Genomic DNA, 21,672 nt, shown 5'->3' on the forward strand with positions numbered 1-21,672 from the left:
TATGAATCTAACAAGGCAATGATAATGCTTGCTGGTGCCATTCCTTCTATTGTTCAAATTCTCCGAGCTGGGAGCGTAGAAGCAAGAGAGAATGCAGCAATAACACTTTTTAGCTTGTCATTTGGGGATGAGAACAAAATAACAATTGGTGCATCTGGGGCAATACCAGCTTTAAGTAGAGCTGCTTGAAAATGGATCGCCAAGAGGAAAAAAAGACGCTGCAATAGCCTTGTTCAATCTTTGCATTTATCAAGGGACCAAGGGTAGGGCTATGAGGGCTGGAATTATAAAAAAGAAGCACAGATAACAGGATACTAATAGTAGAAGCAGGAGCTATATATTCCTGTTCTAGTCAACCTTTTAACTTCTGAAGATGTTTCAATACAAGAAAATTCAGTTACTGCTATTCTAAATCTTTCCATATATGAATCTAACAAGTCAATGATAATGCTTGCTGGTGCCATTCCTTCTATTGTTCAAATTCTCCGGGCTGGGAGCCCCGAAACAAGGGAAAATGCAGCAGCAACAGTTTTTAGCTTGTCACTTGGGGATGAGAACAAAATAATAATTGGTGCATCCGGGGCTATACCAGTGTAGACACCGAGTCGGAGGACCTGTGATGAAAACCTGAAAACAAGACGGTTGAAGCGATTGATTCCGGAAGTTTTGAAAAATATATAAAGAATAATAAGCGAAGGAAAATTAGCGGCACGGCGCGGGTGCTTAGCGGCATCCGGCAAGCGGACGACAATGGTCGAACGCCCGCTCGGCGGCACGGGACGTGCGCTCGGCTTCCGTCGGACGCACCGCAAGTACCACGCTCTCGATGTCCGAGCAATGCCCGGGTCCGGCGGCACGGGGCGCGCTCTCGTAGGCCGCTGAGCGCACGTGCCCGGTAGCGCGAAGCGCGCGTTCGGCGGCCACGACGTGTGAGCGTCCGGCGGCGCGGGACGCGCGCTCGGCGGCCGCGGGGTGCGCACGCCCGATGGCTCGAGGCACGCCCCGAGGGTCGTCGGGCGGGCGCCCAACCACGTCGGGCGAACGCCCGACGGAGATTGGGCGCGGGCACCCAACCTAGCGTTGGGCGATCGCCCAACGATTGTTGGGCGATCGCCCAACATATGTTGGGTGGCCGCCCAACAAGGTTGGGCGGTAGCCCAACACTAGGTTGGCCGGCCGCCCAACCCCAATGGGCGACGCCCAATTTCTTTTGGGCGTCGCCCATTGGTCCGGGGACCCGTTTGCCTATAAAAGGCACGGATCCCCATGCAAAAAAAAAAAAGAAAAAGGGGGAGGGAGGGAGAGCTTCTCACACTAGAATATTTTTTCTAGAGAGAAGAAGTTGATTTTTTTAGGAGAAAACATTTTTTTCCTAAAAATTAAAAATCTCCAAATTCCCTAAGTTCAATTTTTACTAAATTTTTCATAAAAAACGGAAGCTCGCGGTTCGTGGAATCAATCGGCTTCGACTGTCAGATACCGAATTCAAGGTATTATCCGAGGACTAGACTCTTTATTTTATTTAATTTATTCTCTTCTCCTATTTATTTTTTTTATATACTATAGTTTTTATTCATTTAGTCATTTATTTATTTTGTCACATTTTATTTAATTAAGCGTATTTATTTAATTTTCGTTTCGTGTTGAATAAAATTCGGTTTTGTTTTAAAATAAAAAACCTCGTTTTGATATCCCAATACGAACCGTGATCCGATAAAAAGGTAGTTCGGGTATCAAAAACGTTGTAATTATAACATTTTAATTTAAAAGAAATTTCCAGATAATGTTTTAAAATAAAAACGTCGTTTTAGGAACTTCCGTTTTCGACTATGATCCATTTTTGGTAGTTCGGAAATCCAAAACGATTGAATTAGATTTAATTTAAAGCTGTTGAATAAATCTGGAAACATTTAGGAGTGTTGCTGTAATTTACCAATTCTGTCACTAAATGCTGTTTACCAACGGATTTTCCGTCGGTAAATCTGCCAAAATGTAAAAAATGTCATTTCAGTCCCTTTTTCTTAACTTTTAAGCTTTTGATCCTTAGTATATATATGTATAATTACGTAATATATGTTTTTTTAAATTATTTTAGAACTTTAGCATATATATTTATTTTAGAATATTTGTATATCATTTTTATTCTATTTTACAATATGAGTATAAGTATATATATATGTATTTTCTTTTTATTGATTTAGGCTATGTTTTGAATATTAGTTACTTGATATTTTGAGAAATAATGGATAAATATTAGTATGTGTCATTTTTGATATTTAAAACTATATTAGTTATGTATACATATATATATAGTTTTGGGATATTTGGGTTATCTTGATTATTGAATGAAATTATTTTTGGGTAAATGTTATTTTCTTAGTTATAAGATTTACTTACTATTTTCACATTTTCAAAGTATAGATATATTGTACCTATTATTTTTATATACATATAGTTCCTTTTGTATTAACTTTTATTTTCATATTCTATTTTTTATTTAAATATATATATATATATGTTAGAATTGCTTTCTTTATTCTTTTGGGCTTCATCATGGGTCCATGTTTCAAGTGGACTTTGTTTGAGTATGGATGGTGGTTTAAATGGGTTTATTATGGTAATTATAATTAGTAAAGAGTCCATTAAAATAAGTGGGGAAAATAAATCACAAAAAGAGAGTTTCAATTGAATTATTTAAACTAATGAGTTTTTTTTAGATTTCTAATGTAAATAAATAGAGTCATTCTTGTTAATATTTCAAATTGTTTCACAAAACACCACGTTTTAAAACCTTAGTCTGTTCCAACGACGGATCAAGTGAACATTGTAATTAAAATCGTTTTCTTTTCGAATAATAGAATTTTTGAATCATTTTCTTAAAGAATTTGTACAAAATAAAGTTGACTTGTATGTTTAAACCATGTTTTCTCATTAAAAGGTTTTTATCTCAAACGTTTTCAAATACTCGAGTCGTTCCAACGGCGATTCGGGTAAATTTCATCAAACGGGGTTTTAAAACGCACCTAAATCGTTCCAACGGCGATTAAGGTGCGAACCATATAAATGAACTCGTTTTGGGGAAAATAAGTTAATGTAGAATGAACACACAACATCACATTTAATACGGGTGTAAATAAATCACTTCTTTCTTCCCCCTCTCTGTGTATGTATAAACATAAATGGGTGATTCTTTACTGATGTGGCTTTTCAATAATATATGATCAAAACGGTTTCTAAAAAGAGAAAGAAAAGGGTTTCAAATGAATTTTAAACTTAAAGAAGTATACGATTAGTCCGTTATCGCCTAACATGCTGAGTAGGAGGCCGGTGGTTCATAACCGGGCGATGTCGGGGTGCCTAGTAGCCTTTCTCCGGAAAGGAGCTAGCCTTCTCGGCTCGTACCTAAGTTTCTCGAACCCACACCGGTCTCCCGCAAGGGATCGGTGTTCATTTTCCCATTCGTGGGTGGCGACTCTTTCATATCTCCGAGCTCCGGTCCTACCGAGCAGCTTGATTCCACGATTGGTTGCTTTCGGCGCCAATCACCGCTTACGTCGCCATGAGGTTGTCCACCCCCCGGTCCGCCCGGGAGATTAGGCCGCGGCGCCTCGTCTAACAAGTGGCGACTCTGCTGGGGAAGCGAGAAATTTGATTCCGGAAGGCGTGTATTAAGCCCTTAACGGGGACGGATCGTTTTACTTCTTTTCGAAAGAGGCTAGCGTAAGTTCCCCCTTACAGTAAGGCGCCAGAGGGTCCCCATCCATTCGTTAGGGGCGAATCTGTGCGGTCCTGTGAGGTCCCGCGGTCAGCCGTGTCAGCATATAGTAGCCTTAGAAGTTTCCATAGGATTACCCGTTACTATTTTTGATGTGATAAATGAATCAGTTCGTGTTTTCAAACCGCCATGATACGTGTCTAATCCTAAATTATGTAAAGAAAATAAGACGATGCGTTAATATATACTCATGAATCGACATACTAATTACCCTAAAACATCGAAACGATTTGAACTAAAGACGACTTAGTCATCTCATATGAATGAACATGTGCGACCCGCCTTGTCCCTTTCGGTGTCCCGACGAAGGCACGTGTTTAGGAAATGTGTTATGACGTAAGCACGTATTAAGTATGAATCGGTTTAATGTTAAGGATAATTACATTTCGATACAAAAGACTATATTAACAATAGCCGTTATTCACATTCTTTAAATAAATTGGGATAAAACGAGATCAAGACGAAACGAAAACGAAGAACATTTATGTCCTGAACGACCCTGTCATAACGCGAAAAGTTTCGCACAAGTAGCCTGTCCCTTCCGAATGAAAGACGAGCTTTTACGTTATGCCTCGTGTCGTTCTTAAGAGAAATGGATGTGTCCGTACAGATGACTAAGAAAATAAAGAAGAGAAAAATGAACTAAACGACCAAAATCATTCCGAATCTACGATATATATCAATACCGAGAGTAGTTAAAGAAAATAAACCAATGTCGTTGAATACGTGCCTCGGACGAGTGTATACCCCGTTTAAAATCTCGAAGCCGAATTAAGCCAAACCATATAATTGCGCCATATGGACGAGACTGTGGGTTTTGACTAACGACTCGATCATTTCGACCGTTACCAAAACTGCAAGAAATATGGCCCGATATACGTGTTTGCTTAAATTCACGCCTAAAGGAAAGAAAACGGTGATATCCTCGCTTCGAACAAACACGCGATTTAACGAAAGGTTGGTTTTCTATAACCACACTAAGATGATATATCCCGTGGATTGGGAAGAACAACGAACTGTTGCTAGCCGAAAGGTTACTGTGCGCTCAAAATAAGACTCGCCGTCTTTTTCACGTAGCTAAAATGAGCAAACGGATCCTCGACGCTAAGAACAAACGCGTTACGCGATGAGTCCATTCCCTAGAATAAAATCCAAAAGTGATTCCATCACTAAATAAACATGTGGTTACGTCTCTCGATGGATCCAAAAGATCCCGTTGTAATCCAAAATCGAGACATGAACCCACGCGAACAAAAGGGAACGAGTCATCGACAATAACGAACGATTGAACTAGAAGAATAACTCGAACCACGTCTAAAAACTGAGATGCGCTCAAAGGGAGTCAAAACCCGAATTAATGCGTCTCGCAAAAGGACAAAAGACGAGTTATTCTGAAAGGACAATCCAACTTGGTCAATTTTTTTAGTCACCAAACGTGGATACATCAAAACGAACTGTGTTGTCTGATGAATGATTTAATTTCCCACAATAATCGACGGCATCACGCGTCCCCTGGACCGCAATGTGAGCCAAAAACCAAAATCCTAGAAAAGAGACCTGGACCGACGAGTGTGTGGAGGAATAAGGATGGAAGAGAGATGTTGTGATACATGTAAATAGAACTAACGTTTGTTCTTCTTATCTTATAATCATAAATAAATAAACGCACACACCACGAATCATGCATATAAAAATCATGCATACATACTAATGGATACCGTTCGCGCAGACGTCATCATTAAGCGGTTGTGGTTTCGCGAGAGTAATCGGCTTGTCAGACAGTTTGATCAACTACGAGTAGACAGTTCGGAATTAGTAGTTGTGGCTTCTGAATCATCTTCGTCTGGGTATACTCAGTCTTCCGTCAGTATGTCTGCGACCGACGAGAAAGTGGCTGAATTGGAGAATTCTGTGAACAATATCAATGATCAGCTGGCCGCAATCTTGGCCCAGCTAGCTGAGTTAGCACTGAAGGACAACAAGAGTGGTAGTAAGCGTGCTGAGAATGAGGTGAACGATGGCCCTCGCTTTGGGAATGAGGAGGATTATCAGGATTATATCCGAAAACAGCTGGAAAAGGAGAAAGCTAAGGAAGAGGAGTGGAAGCAACATATCACACAGGAAGTGCAGGACTTGCGCGAGGGAAGTTCCGGGAGTCAGGACTTTTATAACTTGAAGAATTGTTTATCGGCAACAGCTTTGCCTTTGAAATTTCGGCTCCCCGACATGAAAAAGTTTGATGGAACTGGAGATCCCACCGCTCACATGAATCAGTATGTTGCTATGATGAAGCACACGATCCTAACTGAGGATCAAGTCCTGGGGCTGTTTAACACCTACCTAGAGGGGGCTGCCCTCACATGGTTTCATGCGTTACCAATGCTGACAAAGAGGGATTGGAAAGAATTAGCGAAGTCATTCATCGCTCAGTATAGCTTTAACACCATGCTGGAGGTCACTTTGAAGGAGTTAGAGAGCACTAAGCAGCAGGCTGGGGAATCCTTTTCCGATTTTGTGAAAAGATGGAGGGCTAAGGCCGCAGTGATGAAACAAAAGCCGCTCGAGCAGGATCAGATCCGAATGGTGGTTGGCAACACGTTGCCGTATATCAAGAATGAGTTGCGGTATATGCCGTTTACGGATTTCAATCAGATGTATAGTTGTGCCTTGACTGTCGAAGGTGGTGGGGAGCCGAAGAAAGCTTATACCAAGTGGACGAAGTCTGGATATAGTGCCGGAGGGCCTAGCGCGAGTACGGAATCCGCAGCAGTGAAAGTGGTTGATCTTAATTCTATTGAAAAGAGGCGGTTCGCCAAGTTCGATCAGACCTATGCTAAAGTTTTCGAGCGTCTGCAGAAAAAGGGATTGTTGAAAGCCCTTACCCCGTATAACAAAGCTCAACCTACTCCGCAGATACAAGCTAGGGGATATTGCGAGTTCCACAGCAATTATGGGCATACGATTGAGAATTGCGAGAGACTGAAACACGAAATCCAAGATTTGATTGAGGAGAAGAAGATAGCTGATCCTTCGTCAGCAAACCCTTCCGTTAGGCGCAATCCATTGCCTAATCATAGGGTGAGCGTGATCGGAGCTGGTTTGACAGAAACTGTAGTAATGGAATCCTTTGAGGAAGATGTAGAGGAGTTGTTGGACTCCGTCGAAAAAAGCAATGTGGGAAAAGGTCTGTATGTGTCCTTCTTGGGTGAGGAACGAGAGGATGAACCGATGGAAGAAGGGTCAGATGGTGGAGCACCGTATGATGAGGATAGTGCTGAAGAGACCGGAGAAGGGTCGTCTCGGACTATTGTGCCAGATTTGAGTTTGTTTAGTGAAGGAAGAGATCCCGAGGCGCACTTGCGTGAATATATGCACAACATGTTTATTGAATCCTTCGGAGTAGATGAGATAGCTCAGTGGTTTCATCATTCGCTGGTAGGCGATCCTTTGGAATGGTTCCACTCATTACCCGACTCTTGCAAGCATGATTGGGATCAATTATCAGATTTATTCTTAGAAAAGTACCAAAGAGCCGAGGACAGGGCCGCAGAGCACTTCGCAATGCAGATTGGACCTATCAAGCGTCCGCTACCGAGGGTTAGCAAATATAATGGCAATAAGGATCCTATGGAACACCTTCATTTTTACTTGTCGGCTATGGCACCCTTGGGTTTTAAAGAAGAAGAGATCACTAGCTTGTTTTGTAATTCGTTGATGGGTGAACCGTTAATGTGGTACATGTCGCTGCCGATGTATGTTAAGACCGATTGGGCAGCAATGACGAAAATATTTATCAAGGAGTATACAGTATGGATGCTGGCAGAGCAAACCCCTGACTCCCCGTCTTACCAAACACTTGATGCGGTGTTAGCAATGCCTAGGTATGGTGGATACCAGGATCCTGTGGAGCATACGAGGATATTTCGCAATCATATGTATGACGCCGGATTTCCGCAGTGTGAGTTGCATGAACATTTTCTGGAAACCTTGATGGGTGAAGCCTTATTGTGGCATCAGGGTCTATCAGAGGAGGAGATGGGTCATTGGATACCGCTCCGAAATGCCTTTGTGGTGAGATATGAAATGTACATTCCATGGACAGGATCCCTGGATGATCTGGACAGGATTAGGCAATTCCCCGAGGAACATTTTGTGGATTATGCTAGAAGGTGGAGGCACCGTTATGAGCAGTGTAATGAGACAATGAGCGATAAGGTGCAGCTTATGTGCATACAATGAGGTGCTATTCCGTTGGCCGCAAGAAGGATGAGTCGGGTGTCCCTCCGTGACTATGATGAGTTGATAGGTTCGGCTTTGTACGGATCGGCGAATCCCTTTTTCCTGAATCCGAGTGTTCCTCACGTCATGGATTTAATGGTCGTGGACATTTGGGAGAGTTCCTCGGACGAGGAGGATGCCAATCGAAGGGTTCCTATTAACATTTGGGACGAATCGGATGATGAGCCGGAAATTGCGGTAATGACGAGATCAGGTCGTGTGGCCGAGGGAAAGGCACCAATGGTAGAGACTGAGATTGGGGAAGGGTCGGCTCCTAAGCCCGATGACCAAGTTCTTGAGCAATTGAAGAAGACGCAAGCTAAGTCCACAGTCTGGGAAGTTTTATGCCATTCTAAGTACCATCGTGAGAACCTGATAAAGGAGTTGCAGAATTTGGTTATTTCCACCGATACCGAGCCGGCAGCGCTAGTAGGGGCAATTATGGCCCGAAAGAAGACTGAGATCACATTTACTGACGAGGATCTCCCAGAAGAGGGGAAGGCTCATAATAAGCCATTGTATATCCGAGCGGAAATTAACGGGAAGAAGACTAGCTGTGTGATGGTCGATGATGGATCGGCCATTAATGTTTGTCCGTTGAAACTCTTGTCGAAGTTGGGAGTGGAAAGAGGAGACTTGACGGCCTCTGAAACAGTGATTAGAGCATATGACGACAGCCGTAGGCACATTGAAGGAGTCTTCAAGGCCAAGTTGAAAGTGGGGCCGCACGAGGAAGAAACTGAGTTCACGGTGTTGGATATCCCGGTAACTTTTGCTGTGCTGTTGGGACGCCCTTGGTTCCATAAGTTAGGAGGTGTGCCCTCCACGCTCCACCAAATGATTAAGTTCCCCTTCGGGGAGGAGATAGTAACAATTAGAGCTGAGAAATTGAGCTCGGTGGCAGCACTGGGAATTGAGCCTCAACTTTTCTCCGGATTCCAAGTCTCCGGGATTTACGAGTCGAGCATGACCACCGATGTGGTGAAAATGATGAAGGGAGGTTTCATCCCGGGAATGGGTTTAGGAGCATACCATCAGGGGCTGCCAGAGTTTCCGGACTTTAAGAGTCAGAAAACCCGGAGAGGTTTGGGATATGAGCAGGGGAGTCCGTCCAATGCGAGTGCTGAAGGAAAAGTAGGCTTGAGGAAGTATTTTGTGAGCGAGGGGCATGGGAAGGCATATTCAGGAACCCCCGAATCATGGACTAGCACAGAAGGAAAGATTCTGCCGGGATTCGAAATCTTCAATGATGTGTCCGACTGGGGCAAAGGAAAGGCGAGCTGCTTTGTCGAGGAGATTATAGTGCTAGACTTGAATGCCGAGGAGCAGGTCGTTACTATTGAAGCAACTGCGGGAGCGGTGGACGAGCCTAGTACCTCCAAAGTTCATGAGAAACCCGAGGACCTTGATGATGAAAATTGTATTACTGCTTTGTTTGAATCAGATGATGTAATCACCCATGCTATCAATGAAATGAATTCTGATTTTGCTTACTTGCTTGATGTCGATCATGATCATTCCATGCATTCTCATTCATATAACATGCCTACATTTGAAATCAATACAATAGAAATGTCAACTTTCAATCTTGGTACGGATGAAAATCCTAAACTTATACAAATTGCTCAAGCATTAACTATTGAAGAGAGAAAAGAATTTGAGAGAATAATTAAAAAATACGAAATTGTATTCGCTTGGACATACGAAGACATGCCTGGAATTGATCAATCAATCATAACCCACCGCATTCCAACTTACCCCGAAGCGAAGCCCGTAAAGCAGAAGCTCCGACGTATGAGACCAGAATGGGCAGATAAGATCAGAGAGGAGGTGAAGAAACAGTTAGAAGCAGGATTCATCGAAGTAATCGACTATCCCCCTTGGGTCGCGAATGTGGTGCCCATCGCAAAGAAGGACGGCAAAGTGAGAATGCGCGTTGATTACAGAGATCTTAACAAGGCATGCCCCAAGGATGAGTTCGCATTACCTCATATCGATGTATTGATCGACAGCGCAGCGTCAAGTGTATTACACACGAATGTGGACGGTTTCATGGGCTACATGCAAGTTCAGATGGCCGAAAAGCACAAAGCGAAAACCTCGTTCACAACTGAGTGGGGGACATACTGTTACAGGGTAATGCCGTTTGGTTTGAAAAATGCCGGGGCAACTTACCAGCGAATGGCCACAGCACTGTTCCATGATATGATACACAAGGAGGTAGAAGTCTATGTGGACGATATGATGGTCAAATCAGAGACAAGAGAAGGGCATTTTGCCGCGCTCGAGAAGTTTTTGGCCCGAATTGCAGAATTCAAGCTAAGGCTAAACCCGAAGAAGTGCTTTTTTGGCGTTTCATCGGGGAAAATCTTAGGCTATGTAATCGGAAATAAGGGAATCGAGGTAGATCCTGATAAAGTGAAGGGTATACAGGAGATGCCGGCGCCGAGAAATGAGAAGGAAGTGAGAGGGTTTCTGGGGCAGGTTCAGTATATCAGTCGGTTCATAGCAAGACTCACCGCAATCTGCGAGCCAATCTTTAAGTTGCTAAGGAAAGACCAACCCGCTGTTTGGAATGATAAGTGTCAGCAAGCTTTGGAGAGCGTCCGGAGCTATTTGTCTAATCCGCCAGTGTTGAGACCGCCTAAACTGGGAAAGCCGCTTCTCCTCTATGTAGCGATTGAGGAGCGATCTATTGGGGCAATGTTGGCTCAAGAGGGAGACACCGGTGTGGAGCACGCGGTGTATTATTTGAGTAAGAAGTTCCTGGAGTACGAGCTCAAGTACAACATGATCGAAAAGACATATGTGGCAGTAGTATGGTTGACAAAGAAACTGCGACACTATTTCCAATCGTATAAAGTGATCATTATTTCTCGGATGGACCCCGTGAAGTATCTATACCGAACCCCATCCTTGACCGGGAAGTTAGCCAGATGGTTATTGCTTTTATCCGAGTTTGACATTGAATATGTGACGAAGAAGGTTATCAAAGGGAGGGCCGTGGCAGAATTTCTGGCCAACCAGCCCCTGAATGCAGAGGAAGAAGAGATAAGTTATGATTTCCCCGATGAGCACTTGAACGCAATCGAAGTTATACCGTGGAAAATGTTCTTCGACGGAGCAGTTAATTCAAATGGAGCCGGAGTAGGATAACTACTTACCTCACCGGAAGGAGAAAGGATCCCGATGGCCAAGAAGTTATCCTTCCCTCTCACCAATAATATGGCTGAGTATGAAGCGTGCATTTATGGCTTAGAGTCATTAGCAGCACTGGGAGCGTCATATGTCGAAATCTGGGGGGACTCAAAGTTGATCATTGAACAGGCACAAGGAAACTGGGAGGTAAGAGAAGAAAGACTACGTCCGTATCTAGATCAGCTAGAAGGGTTGGCACAAAGATTCAAGGAATGTCGTTTCTATCATATTCCTCGAGCACAGAACCAAGTGGCGGATGCCTTGGCTACTTTGGTGTCAGTTTGGGACAACCCCCGGAACCTTGCTTCGAAGCCGTTGGTATTGAGAAGATCTCACAAACCATGTTACGAGGACGTAATGCTGTTAGGGACAGATGAAAAACCATGGTATTTCGATATCGTGAACTTCATGAAAGATGGGACATATCCGGCAGAGTCAGAACCTAGGGATCAAGCTGTGATTAGAAGGCTAGCTCGTCAGTTCGTCATCCACAACGACTTGCTTTACAAAAGGCACGTTGATGGATTACAACTCAGATGCTTGGATGCGGGAGAAGCCCGCGAGGCAATGGAATCAGTACATTCGGGAATTTGTGGAGCCCATATGGGAGGAGCAGTACTAGCTAAGAAAATTATCAGACAAGGCTTCTATTGGCTCACCATGGAAAGAGATTGTAACGAGTATGCAAAGAAATGTCACGATTGTCAAATCCACGGCGATTGCAGTCATCTTCCGGCCATGGAACTACATGTGCTAGCACCTATTTGGCCATTCGCTGCCTGGGGCATTGACATCATCGGCGAAGTAAGGCCTAATGCTTCAAATGGACATAAGTTTATTGCAGTCGCCATCGATTATTTCACCAAATGGGTAGAAGCAGAGTCGTTTAGCAAACTGGGATCCAAGCAGATGAGAAAGTTCATTGAAAAACACTTGATCACCAGGTTCGGAGTGCCTCATCACATGATCATGGATAACGGAGTCCAGTTTCAGGGGGAAGTAAGGAATCTTTTCCGAGAATATGGCATTGAACATCACAGGTCTTCTCCGTACCGTCCACAGGCTAATGGGGCAGTAGAAGCAGCTAATAAGAACCTTAAAAGGATTCTCGTAAAGACGGTGGAATCACACCGGAACTGGCATGAGCACCTCCCACTCGCGTTGTGGGCTTATCGCACGACAATCAGAACCTCGAATGGGGCAACGCCATTCTCCTTGGTATACGGAACAGAAGCAGTCCTGCCGATTGAGATCGAAAAGCGATCGTTGAGAATCGCAGTGGAAGCAGAAATTCCCGAAACGAAATGGGTGAAGAGGTGATATGAGCAGTTGGCTTTAGTTGATGAGAAAAGGATGGAAGCCCTTTACCATGTACAGTTATATCAAAGAAGGATGGCTCGGGCTTTCAATAAAAAAGTCAAGACCAGCCCTATCAAAGAAGGAGATTTGGTGCTGAAACAGATCCGTGTGACGCACACCGACTCGAGGGGGAAGTTCAGGCCTAACTGGGAAGGACCATTCGTCTAAAGAAGATACTAAGCAAAGGAGCGGTGAAGTTAACCACAATGGACGGCATGGAATTCTCCGAACCTACCAACCTGGATAGGCTTAAGAAATACTTTTCGTAAAAAAAAAAAAAAAGAAAAATAAAGAAAAATTCCCGATAGGTTGAAAACCCGCAAAGGGCGACCTATGCAACAATAAGGGAAATCCCAATGGGTGAAAACCCAAAAAGGCACTCATTTAAAAATTCCGGGATAGTAAAAGGGGAGGAGAAAAATCGCCGGGATCCGAAAACCGAAAGGCGGGTCCTGGTAACAATAGTTATAACTTGAGCAATTACAAAAACAATGTATAAGAGACTAAGTATTTCTGTTGTTTGTAAATAAATAAAGGCATGAATATATTTGACGAGAATGATTGGAATCATCATAATCTACTGAATGCATCGTGATATGAATCACGAGTTATACATTTCCTATCCTACTCTTCACAAAAAGCCTACCTACTATCCACCCCACTCCCTATACATCAGCTATACATCGGAGAAACCCTAATAAAAGCTACAAAGCAACAACGAAAGCTACAAAGCAATAATGAAAGCTACAAAGCAATACATAACGAGCCTAATACGGAGGAAAGTCCCAATAGTTCTCAAAATCTCTCAGGTGTGATGCCCGCTCCGCAGATAGTGCCTCCTCGGCAGCACGCACTCTCTCATCAGAAACTCGCGCTCTCTCATCAGAAACCCGTGCTCTCTCATTAGCAGCTCGTGCTCTCTCCTCTGCAGCAAGGCGTTTGATCGACTGATCACGCGCCCTCTCCTCGACGGCAAGGCGACCCTCAGTCTCCCGTCGCATCATCCCCGACCAGTGGTCGTTCCTCTCTTGATACACATGACCAACTCGGGCATCAGCTTCCCGCACTAGCTCACTCTGTCTCCGCTCGTGGGCATGCAGATCACTCTACAGAAAAAGAAAAAAAAAAGAACAGATAAAAGGCAGCATAGGCAAAAACATAAATCATACATACATGCATACATTTCACTACACTAAAGTACAGTAATGATACATACCAGGTGATCGGTGCAGCGCAAGCTGAGGCGGTCTCGGAGATAACCAGACAGCCCCACGTAGTCCGTACAAGTCTCTCTCGTGGTCAGAGAAGCATCCGAGGGATCAAACGGGACCCTCGAGGAGAAGATAGGAGGGGCCGCCTCAAATCCCGCGTAAGGTGCTCCGGACTCGTCATAGCAGATCGTAGCATAATCTCTCCCATAGTCTGGTATAGGCACGCCTAGGGAAGACCTCTCCGGGCGGGCAGCGCTGGAGGACTCGCCAACATAGTAGGGCTGCTCGCACACTGGCGTCTGAGCCCGGGTGCCGTCGAAGAAATCAGATAAGTGGGCACTCCTCCAGGATCCCTCCTGCAAACAAAACACACCATAAAACCTCTGAACATCTCATGAATAAAAGGGGTAAAATAAAAAGGGAATGGAATCACTTATCGGGACCTCCTCCTGACCAAAGACTGCCGCGACAGCCTCCCTCAAAAATACATCTGCCACCGGATCCACCTCCATCGCCGCCGCCGGGGCATCCCTCGCGCTCAGCAAAGTAGACAAGTAAGGCTCACGGCCCCCGGCGTGAATCCACACCGCTCTACCAACATACCGACGGGTCAGGTCCCGACGAATGACCGATAGTGGCAGGGTCCGCACCGCGAACATAGAGACGGGGATCTCGTCCGGCATCCAGTGAGCGTCCCTAACTCCGGTGATGCCTCGATCCCCTAAATACCACGCCCGCACGCAGGGGCCGGTGAGCACACACTGCTGCTCCTGGATCATCGATACATATGTATAACCAGGGCCGAAGTCGAGGTCGTCCCATCGGAACTTAATCTAAAAAATGCACAAAGAGAAAGTCAGAAAGACTCAAACAAAAAACCAAGCATGATTAGGCAAAATCTACCTGTGTGAGGGTCAGCGAGTCGATCCGATCCAGAAGCCGCGACACTGTCCGACTCCTCTCGGCGCTCAAGTCAAAATCCCTCCACTGAGTCATGAAAGGCGGCCTCAGTACTCTCGGTCAAGATCGAGACCAGCTGGGTAGGATGTGTCTCTCATACACCCACACCTGCGGTAAAAACGAGGACTAGGGGTGTGAAAAATGCGAAGAAGATAAGACGGATAAGTCAAAAAGACGTCACGTACCAGCAGAGCAAAGGTATAACCACCGAAGTCCTTGCGCTTCCGGCAAGTCAGATCCAAAAACTTGTAAAGAAAGGCTAAGCCTGCCCCCGCCCAATCGTAGGAAGCTGCTGCATCCAAATCGCTGAGCGCCTGAATGAGGCCCGCATGTACCTTCCCGCCCTTCGTGCGGAAAATCATCTCACTCAGAGCATATACCAAGAAGCTACGAACCGCCAAGTCGGTATCGTCAGTCTCGCAAAAATCTCGTCTACTCAAGAGGCTCGCGGTGGAAACAAACTTCGCCGGAGTAGACTTGGCGCATAGACGAACTCCCGGTCCAATCAAGGCAGCAAGCCTAGCAGGGTCGACCCGCGGTCGCATCATACCAAAATGGAAAGGGACGGGAGTGTTGCTCCCTCGCAATCCGGTCAATAGCGAAAAATCTTGAGGCGAGATAGTCATCTCCCTAAAGGAAAGGTGGAAGGTGTGGGTCGAATCAACCCACCGCTCACACAAGGCCCATAGGCCAAAAGGATCGCATACCCCGTTGGTGCGGGGCAGCGCTACAATAAAGGGATCGAAGCCCAACTCACGCACGCGGGCTCTCGCCGCGGCGCCTAGCCTATCATACCACGAATGAACCTCGGCGGTGGTCCCCGAAATCTCAATGAACTAAAAAGGAATAAGATAAGAAAATTTAAATACAGCGCCTAAAGCATGCAATTGATAAGAACGCGTTAAGACTAGGTATTCTTTCATTTTCTAACCTAGAGACATCCGGTCAGTTAGGACCAATTTTCTGTAAAAATCTCTCCTGTAGGGTCATTCACGTAAGGTTTAGTCAATTCTTTAATCCACCCTCGTCTGCGGTGACGAGGAGCATAGATTAGGCTTTACTATTCACGTGCATTAGTTAAGTTTTTACTATTCACGTTTTCACTATTCACGTTTTTACTATTCACGTGCACTATTCACGTTTTTACTATTCACGTGCATTAGCTAAGTTTTTACTATTCACGTGCACTATTCACGTTTTTACTATCCACGTGCACTATTCGCGTTTTCACTATTCACGTGCACTATTCACGTTTCTTACCTAAGTCTTTACTATTCATTTGCACTATTCACGTTTTCACTATTCACGTGCACTATTCACATCTTCACTATTCACGTCGTTTTTACTGTTAGCATGCATAAATTCGTAGTGTCACTATTCACATGCATATAGCGCGCATTCTTACAAAGATAAACATGTGTTACTTGTAAATAAAGGAATTCACATTTTCTAGCTAAAGTCCTCTAAGGCAGTCTAAGGGTTAGCATGCAAATCATGTTCGTATAGGAATGCTAAAGCCTAGATTTTGAATCGAATAAAAGTGAGAAATTACTTACCTCGTTGCAGCGTGTCCTGCTCAAATGCGTCGTAGGGTCGTGAAAGGCATCCACTCTATCCAGGTTTACGTAAACCTCGTCCATGCCTCTAGTGCCATCCCATTCATCTAAATCCATCCCGAGAATAATCCAAATTGAAGTCTAGTGAGAGAAAGAGGGGAGAGAAGGTGTGGGGTTGAAATGAAACTCCACCACCTTATATAGGAAAAGGGAATGGCATTCCCGTAAATAGTGAAAAAAGTACGATTTGACATAAAGGTAAAAAGTAAATAATTAATTACTAGGTGCACAGACCTCCGATTTGTAGTCCGTTTCCACCTGCATTTCTCTCAAACAGCAACCAATACTGTCAAGATATGAACTCCAGACAATAGCCAATTTTTACAGAACAGTGACACCAGTCAAAATACAGACGACAGTCAACAGAAAAACAATCATTAGTCTATATCATTTCAGACTAAAACCTGTTTCCATTGAACCTCCGAGATGATAGCTCCAGTGAGAAAATACAGACAACGGTGTTTTAAAAGAATTCAGAATCGTTAGAGAGAACCTTTTTTGCCCTTGAGCCATCTTACCTACGGTTCACGACCGAGGTAGCTTTTTAGCCATCTTACCTACGGTTCACGACCGAGGTAGCTTTTTAGCCATCTTACTTACGGTTCACGACCGAGGTAGCTTTTTAGCCATCTTACCTACGGTTCACGGCCGAGGTAGCTTTTTAGCCATCTTACCTACGGTTCACGACCGAGGTAGCTTTTTAGCCATCTTACCTACGGTTAACGACCGAGGTAGCTTTTTAACCATTCTTACCCATAGTCAACGTACGCTAGATTCCGAGAGAAAAACATCCACCAACGGCCGATTCAGAGGCGAGGATGGAAGGAATCAGAGAACGACACCGGAGCGCGCAGCGCGAAGGTCAGGTATGCTCCCTCCTACTCTTTACGTGTCTTTTACTTTTATATGTTTTACATTGCATGTGTTACGTTAGCAAAAAAAAACGTTTTCGAAACACACACATCACTGTCAAAATAGAAAAGTAGGGGCAACTGTAGACACCGAGTCGGAGGACTTGTGATGAAAACTTGAAAACAAGACGGTTGAAGCGATTGATTCCGGAAGTTTTGAAAAATATATAAAGAATAATAAGCGAAGGAAAATTAGCGGCACGGCGCGGGTGCTTAGCGGCATCCGGCACGCGGACGACAATGGTCGAACGCCCGTTCGGCGGCGCGGGACGTGCGCTCGGCGTTCGTCGGACGCACCGCAAGTAGCACGCTCTCGACGTCCGAGCAATGCCCGGGTCCGGTGGCACGGGGCGCGCTCTCGTGGGCCGCTGAGCGCACGCGCCCGGTAGCGCGAAGCGCGCGTTCGGCGGCCGTGACGTGTGAGCGTCCGGCGGCGCGGGACGCGCGCTCGGCGGCCGCGGGGTGCGCACGCCCGATGGCTCGAGGCACGCCCCGAGGGTCATCCGGCGGGCGCCCAACCAAGCGTTGGGCGCTCGCCCGACGCCGTTGGGCGATCGCCCAACGATTGTTGGGCGATCGCCCAACGATTGTTGGGCGGCCGCCCAACTCTTGTTGGGCGGCCACCCAGCCCCAATGGGCGACGCCCAATTTCTTTTGGGTGTCGCCCATTGGTCCGGGGACCCGTTTGCCTATAAAAGGCACGGATCCCCATGCAAAAAAAAAGAAAAAGGGGGAGGGAGGGAGAGCTTCTCACACTAGAATATTTTTTCTAGAGAGAAGAAGTTGATTTTTTTTAGGAGAAAACATTTTTTTTCCTAAAAATTGAAAATCTCCAAATTCCCTAAGTTCAATTTTTACTAAATTTTTCATAAAAAAACGGAAGCTCACGGTTCGTGGAATCAATCGGCTTCGACTGTCAGATACCGAATTCAAGGTATTATCCGAGGACTAGACTCTTTATTTTATTTAATTTATTCTCTTCTCCTATTTATTTTTTTTATATACTATAGTTTTTATTCATTTAGTCATTTATTTATTTTGTCACATTTTATTTAATTAAGCGTATTTATTTAATTTTCGTTTCGTGTCGAATAAAATTCGGTTTTGTTTTAAAATAAAAAACCTCGTTTTGATATCCCAATACGAACCGTGATCCGATAAGAAGGTAGTTCGGGTATCAAAAACGTTGTAATTATAACATTTTAATTTAAAAGAAATTTCCAGATAATGTTTTAAAATAAAAACTTCGTTTTAGGAACTTCCGTTTTCGACTATGATCCATTTTTTGTAGTTCGGAAATCCAAAACGATTGAATTAGATTTAATTTAAAGCTGTTGAATAAATCTGGAAACATTTAGGAGTGCTGCTGTAATTTACCAATTCTGTCACTAAATGCTGTTTACCAACGGATTTTCCGTCGGTAAATCTGCCAAAATGTAAAAAATGCCATTTCAGTCCCTTTTTCTTAACTTTTAAGCTTTTGATCCTTAGTATATATATGTATAATTGCGTAATATATGTTTTTTTAAATTATTTTAGAACTTTAGCATATATATTTATTTTAGAATATTTGTATATCATTTTTATTCTATTTTACAATATAAGTATAAGTATATATATATGTATTTCCTTTTTATTGATTTAGGCTATGTTTTGAATATTAGTTACTTGATATTTTGAGAAATAATGGATAAATATTAGTATGTGTCATTTTTTATATTTAAAACTATATTAATTATGTATACATATATATAGTTTTGGGATATTTGGGTTATCTTGATTATTGAATGAAATTATTTTTGGGTAAATGTTATTTTCTTAGTTATAAGATTTACTTACTATTTTCACATTTTCAAAGTATAGATATATTGTACCTATTATTTTTATATACATATAGTTGCTTTTGTATTAACTTTTATTTTCATATTCTATTTTTTATTTAAATATATATATATATATGTTAGAATTGCTTTCTTTATTCTTTTGGGCTTCATCATGGGTCCATGTTTCAAGTGGACTTTGTTTGAGTATGGATGGTGGTTTAAATGGGTTTATTATGGTAATTATAATTAGTAAAGAGTCCATTAAAATAAGTGGGGAAAATAAATCACAAAAGAGAGTTTCAATTGAATTATTTAAACTAATGAGTTTTTTTTAGATTTCTAATGTAAATAAATAGAGTCATTCTTGTTAATATTTCAAATTGTTTCACAAAACACCACGTTTTAAAACCTTAGTCTGTTCCAATGACGGATCAAGTGAACATTGTAATTAAAATCGTTTTCTTTGCGAATAATAGAATTTTTGAATCATTTTCTTAAAGAATTTGTACAAAATAAAGTTGACTTGTATGTTTAAACCATGTTTTCTCATTAAAAGGTTTTTATCTCAAACGTTTTCAAATACTCGAGTCGTTCCAACGGCGATTCGGGTAAATTTCATCAAACAGGGTTTTAAAACGAACCTAAATCGTTCCAACGGCGATTAAGGTGCGAACCATGTAAATGAACTCGTTTTGGGGAAAATAAGTTAATGTAGAATGAACACACAACATCACATTTAATACGGGTGTAAATAAATCACTTCTTTCTTCCCCCTCTCTGTGTATGTATAAACATAAATGAGTGATTCTTTACTGATGTGGCTTTTCAATAATATATGATCAAAACGGTTTCTAAAAAGAGAAAGAAAAGGGTTTCAAATGAATTTTAAACTTAAAGAAGTATACGATTAGTCCGTTATCGCCTAACATGCTGAGTAGGAGGCCGGTGGTTCATAACCGGGCGATGTCGGGGTGCCTAGTAGCCTTTCTCCGGAAAGGAGCTAGCCTTCTCGGCTCGTACCTAAGTTTCCCGAACCCACACCGGTCTCCCGCAAGGGATCGGTGTTCATTTTCCCATTCGTGGGTGGCGACTCTTCCATATCTCCGAGCTCTGGTCCTGCCGAGCAACTTGATTCCACGATTGGTTGCTTTCGGCGCCAATCACCGCTTACGTCGCCATGAGGTTGTCCACCCCCGGGTCCGCCCGGGAGATTAGGCCGCGGCACCTCGTCTAACAACCAGCTTTAGTAGAGTTGCTTGAAAATGGAGGGCCAAGAGGAAAAAAAGACGCTGCAACAGCCTTGTTCAATCTTTGCATTTATCAAGGGAACAAGGGTAGGGCTGTGAGGGCTGGAATTATCAAAAAGAAGCACAGATAACAGGATACTAATAGCAGAAGCATGAGCTATTCCTGTTCTTGTCAACCTTTTAACTTTTGAAGATGTGTCAATACAAGAAAATTCAGTTACTACTATTCTAAATCTTTCCATATATGAATCTAACAAGGCAATGATAATGCTTGCTAGTGCCATTCCTTCTATTGTTCAAATTCTCCGAGCTGGGAGCATAGAAGCAAGAGAGAATGCAGCAACAACACTTTTTAGCTTGTCACTTGGGGATGAGAACAAAATAACAATTGGTGCATCTGGGGCAATACCAGCTTTAGTAGAGCTGCTTGAAAATGGAGGGCCAAGAGGAAAAATAGACGTTGCAACAGCCTTGTTCAATCTTTGCATTTATCAAGGGACCAAGGGTAGGGCTATGAGGGCTGGAATTATAAAAAAGAAGCACAGATAACAGGATACTAATAGCAAAAGTAGGAGCTATATATTCCTGTTCTAGTCAACCTTTTAACTTCTGGAGATGTGTATATACAAGAAAATTCAGTTACTGCTATTCTAAATCTTTCCATATATGAATCTAACAAGGCAATGATAATGCTTGCTGGTGCCATTCCTTCTATTGTTCAAATTCTCCGAGCTGGGAGCGCAGAAGCAAGAGAGAATGTAGCAGCAACACTTTTTAGCTTGTCACTTGGGGATGAGAACAAAATAATAATTGGTGCATCCGGGGCAATACCAGCTTTAGTAGAGCTACTTGAAAATGGAGGGCCAAGAGGAAAAAAAGACGCTGTAACAGCCTTGTTCAATCTTTGCATTTATCAAGGGAACAAGGGTAGGGCTGTGAGGGCTGGAATTATCACAAAGAAGCAAAGATAATAAGATACTAATAGCAGAAGCAATAGCTATATGTTCCTGTTCTAGTCAATCTTTTAACTTCTAAAGATGTGTCAATATAAGAAAATTATGTTACTGCCATTCTAAATCTTTCCATTTATGAATCTAACAAGGCAATGATAATGCTTGCTGGTGCCATTCCGTCTATTATTCAACTTCTCCGAGCTGGGAGCGCACAAGCAAGAGGGAATGCAGCAGCAACACTTTTTAGCTTGTCACTTGGGGATGAGAACAAAATAATAATTGGTGCATCCGGGGCAATACCAGCTTTAGTAGAGCTACTTGAAAATGGAGGGCAAATAGGA

The 21,672-nt window shown here is 43.3% G+C and overlaps 1 pseudogene; it reads left to right on the plus strand.

Annotated features, from left to right (window-relative positions):
• Positions 1-441: 441 nt before the first annotated feature.
• LOC136208035 (U-box domain-containing protein 11-like) lies at positions 442-21,349 on the plus strand (annotated as a pseudogene).
• The last annotated feature ends 323 nt before the right edge of the window (positions 21,350-21,672 follow it).

The sequence above is a fragment of the Euphorbia lathyris genome, chromosome 10, assembly GCF_963576675.1.
Source record: "Euphorbia lathyris chromosome 10, ddEupLath1.1, whole genome shotgun sequence".
Classification (NCBI taxonomy): Eukaryota; Viridiplantae; Streptophyta; class Magnoliopsida; order Malpighiales; family Euphorbiaceae; genus Euphorbia; species Euphorbia lathyris.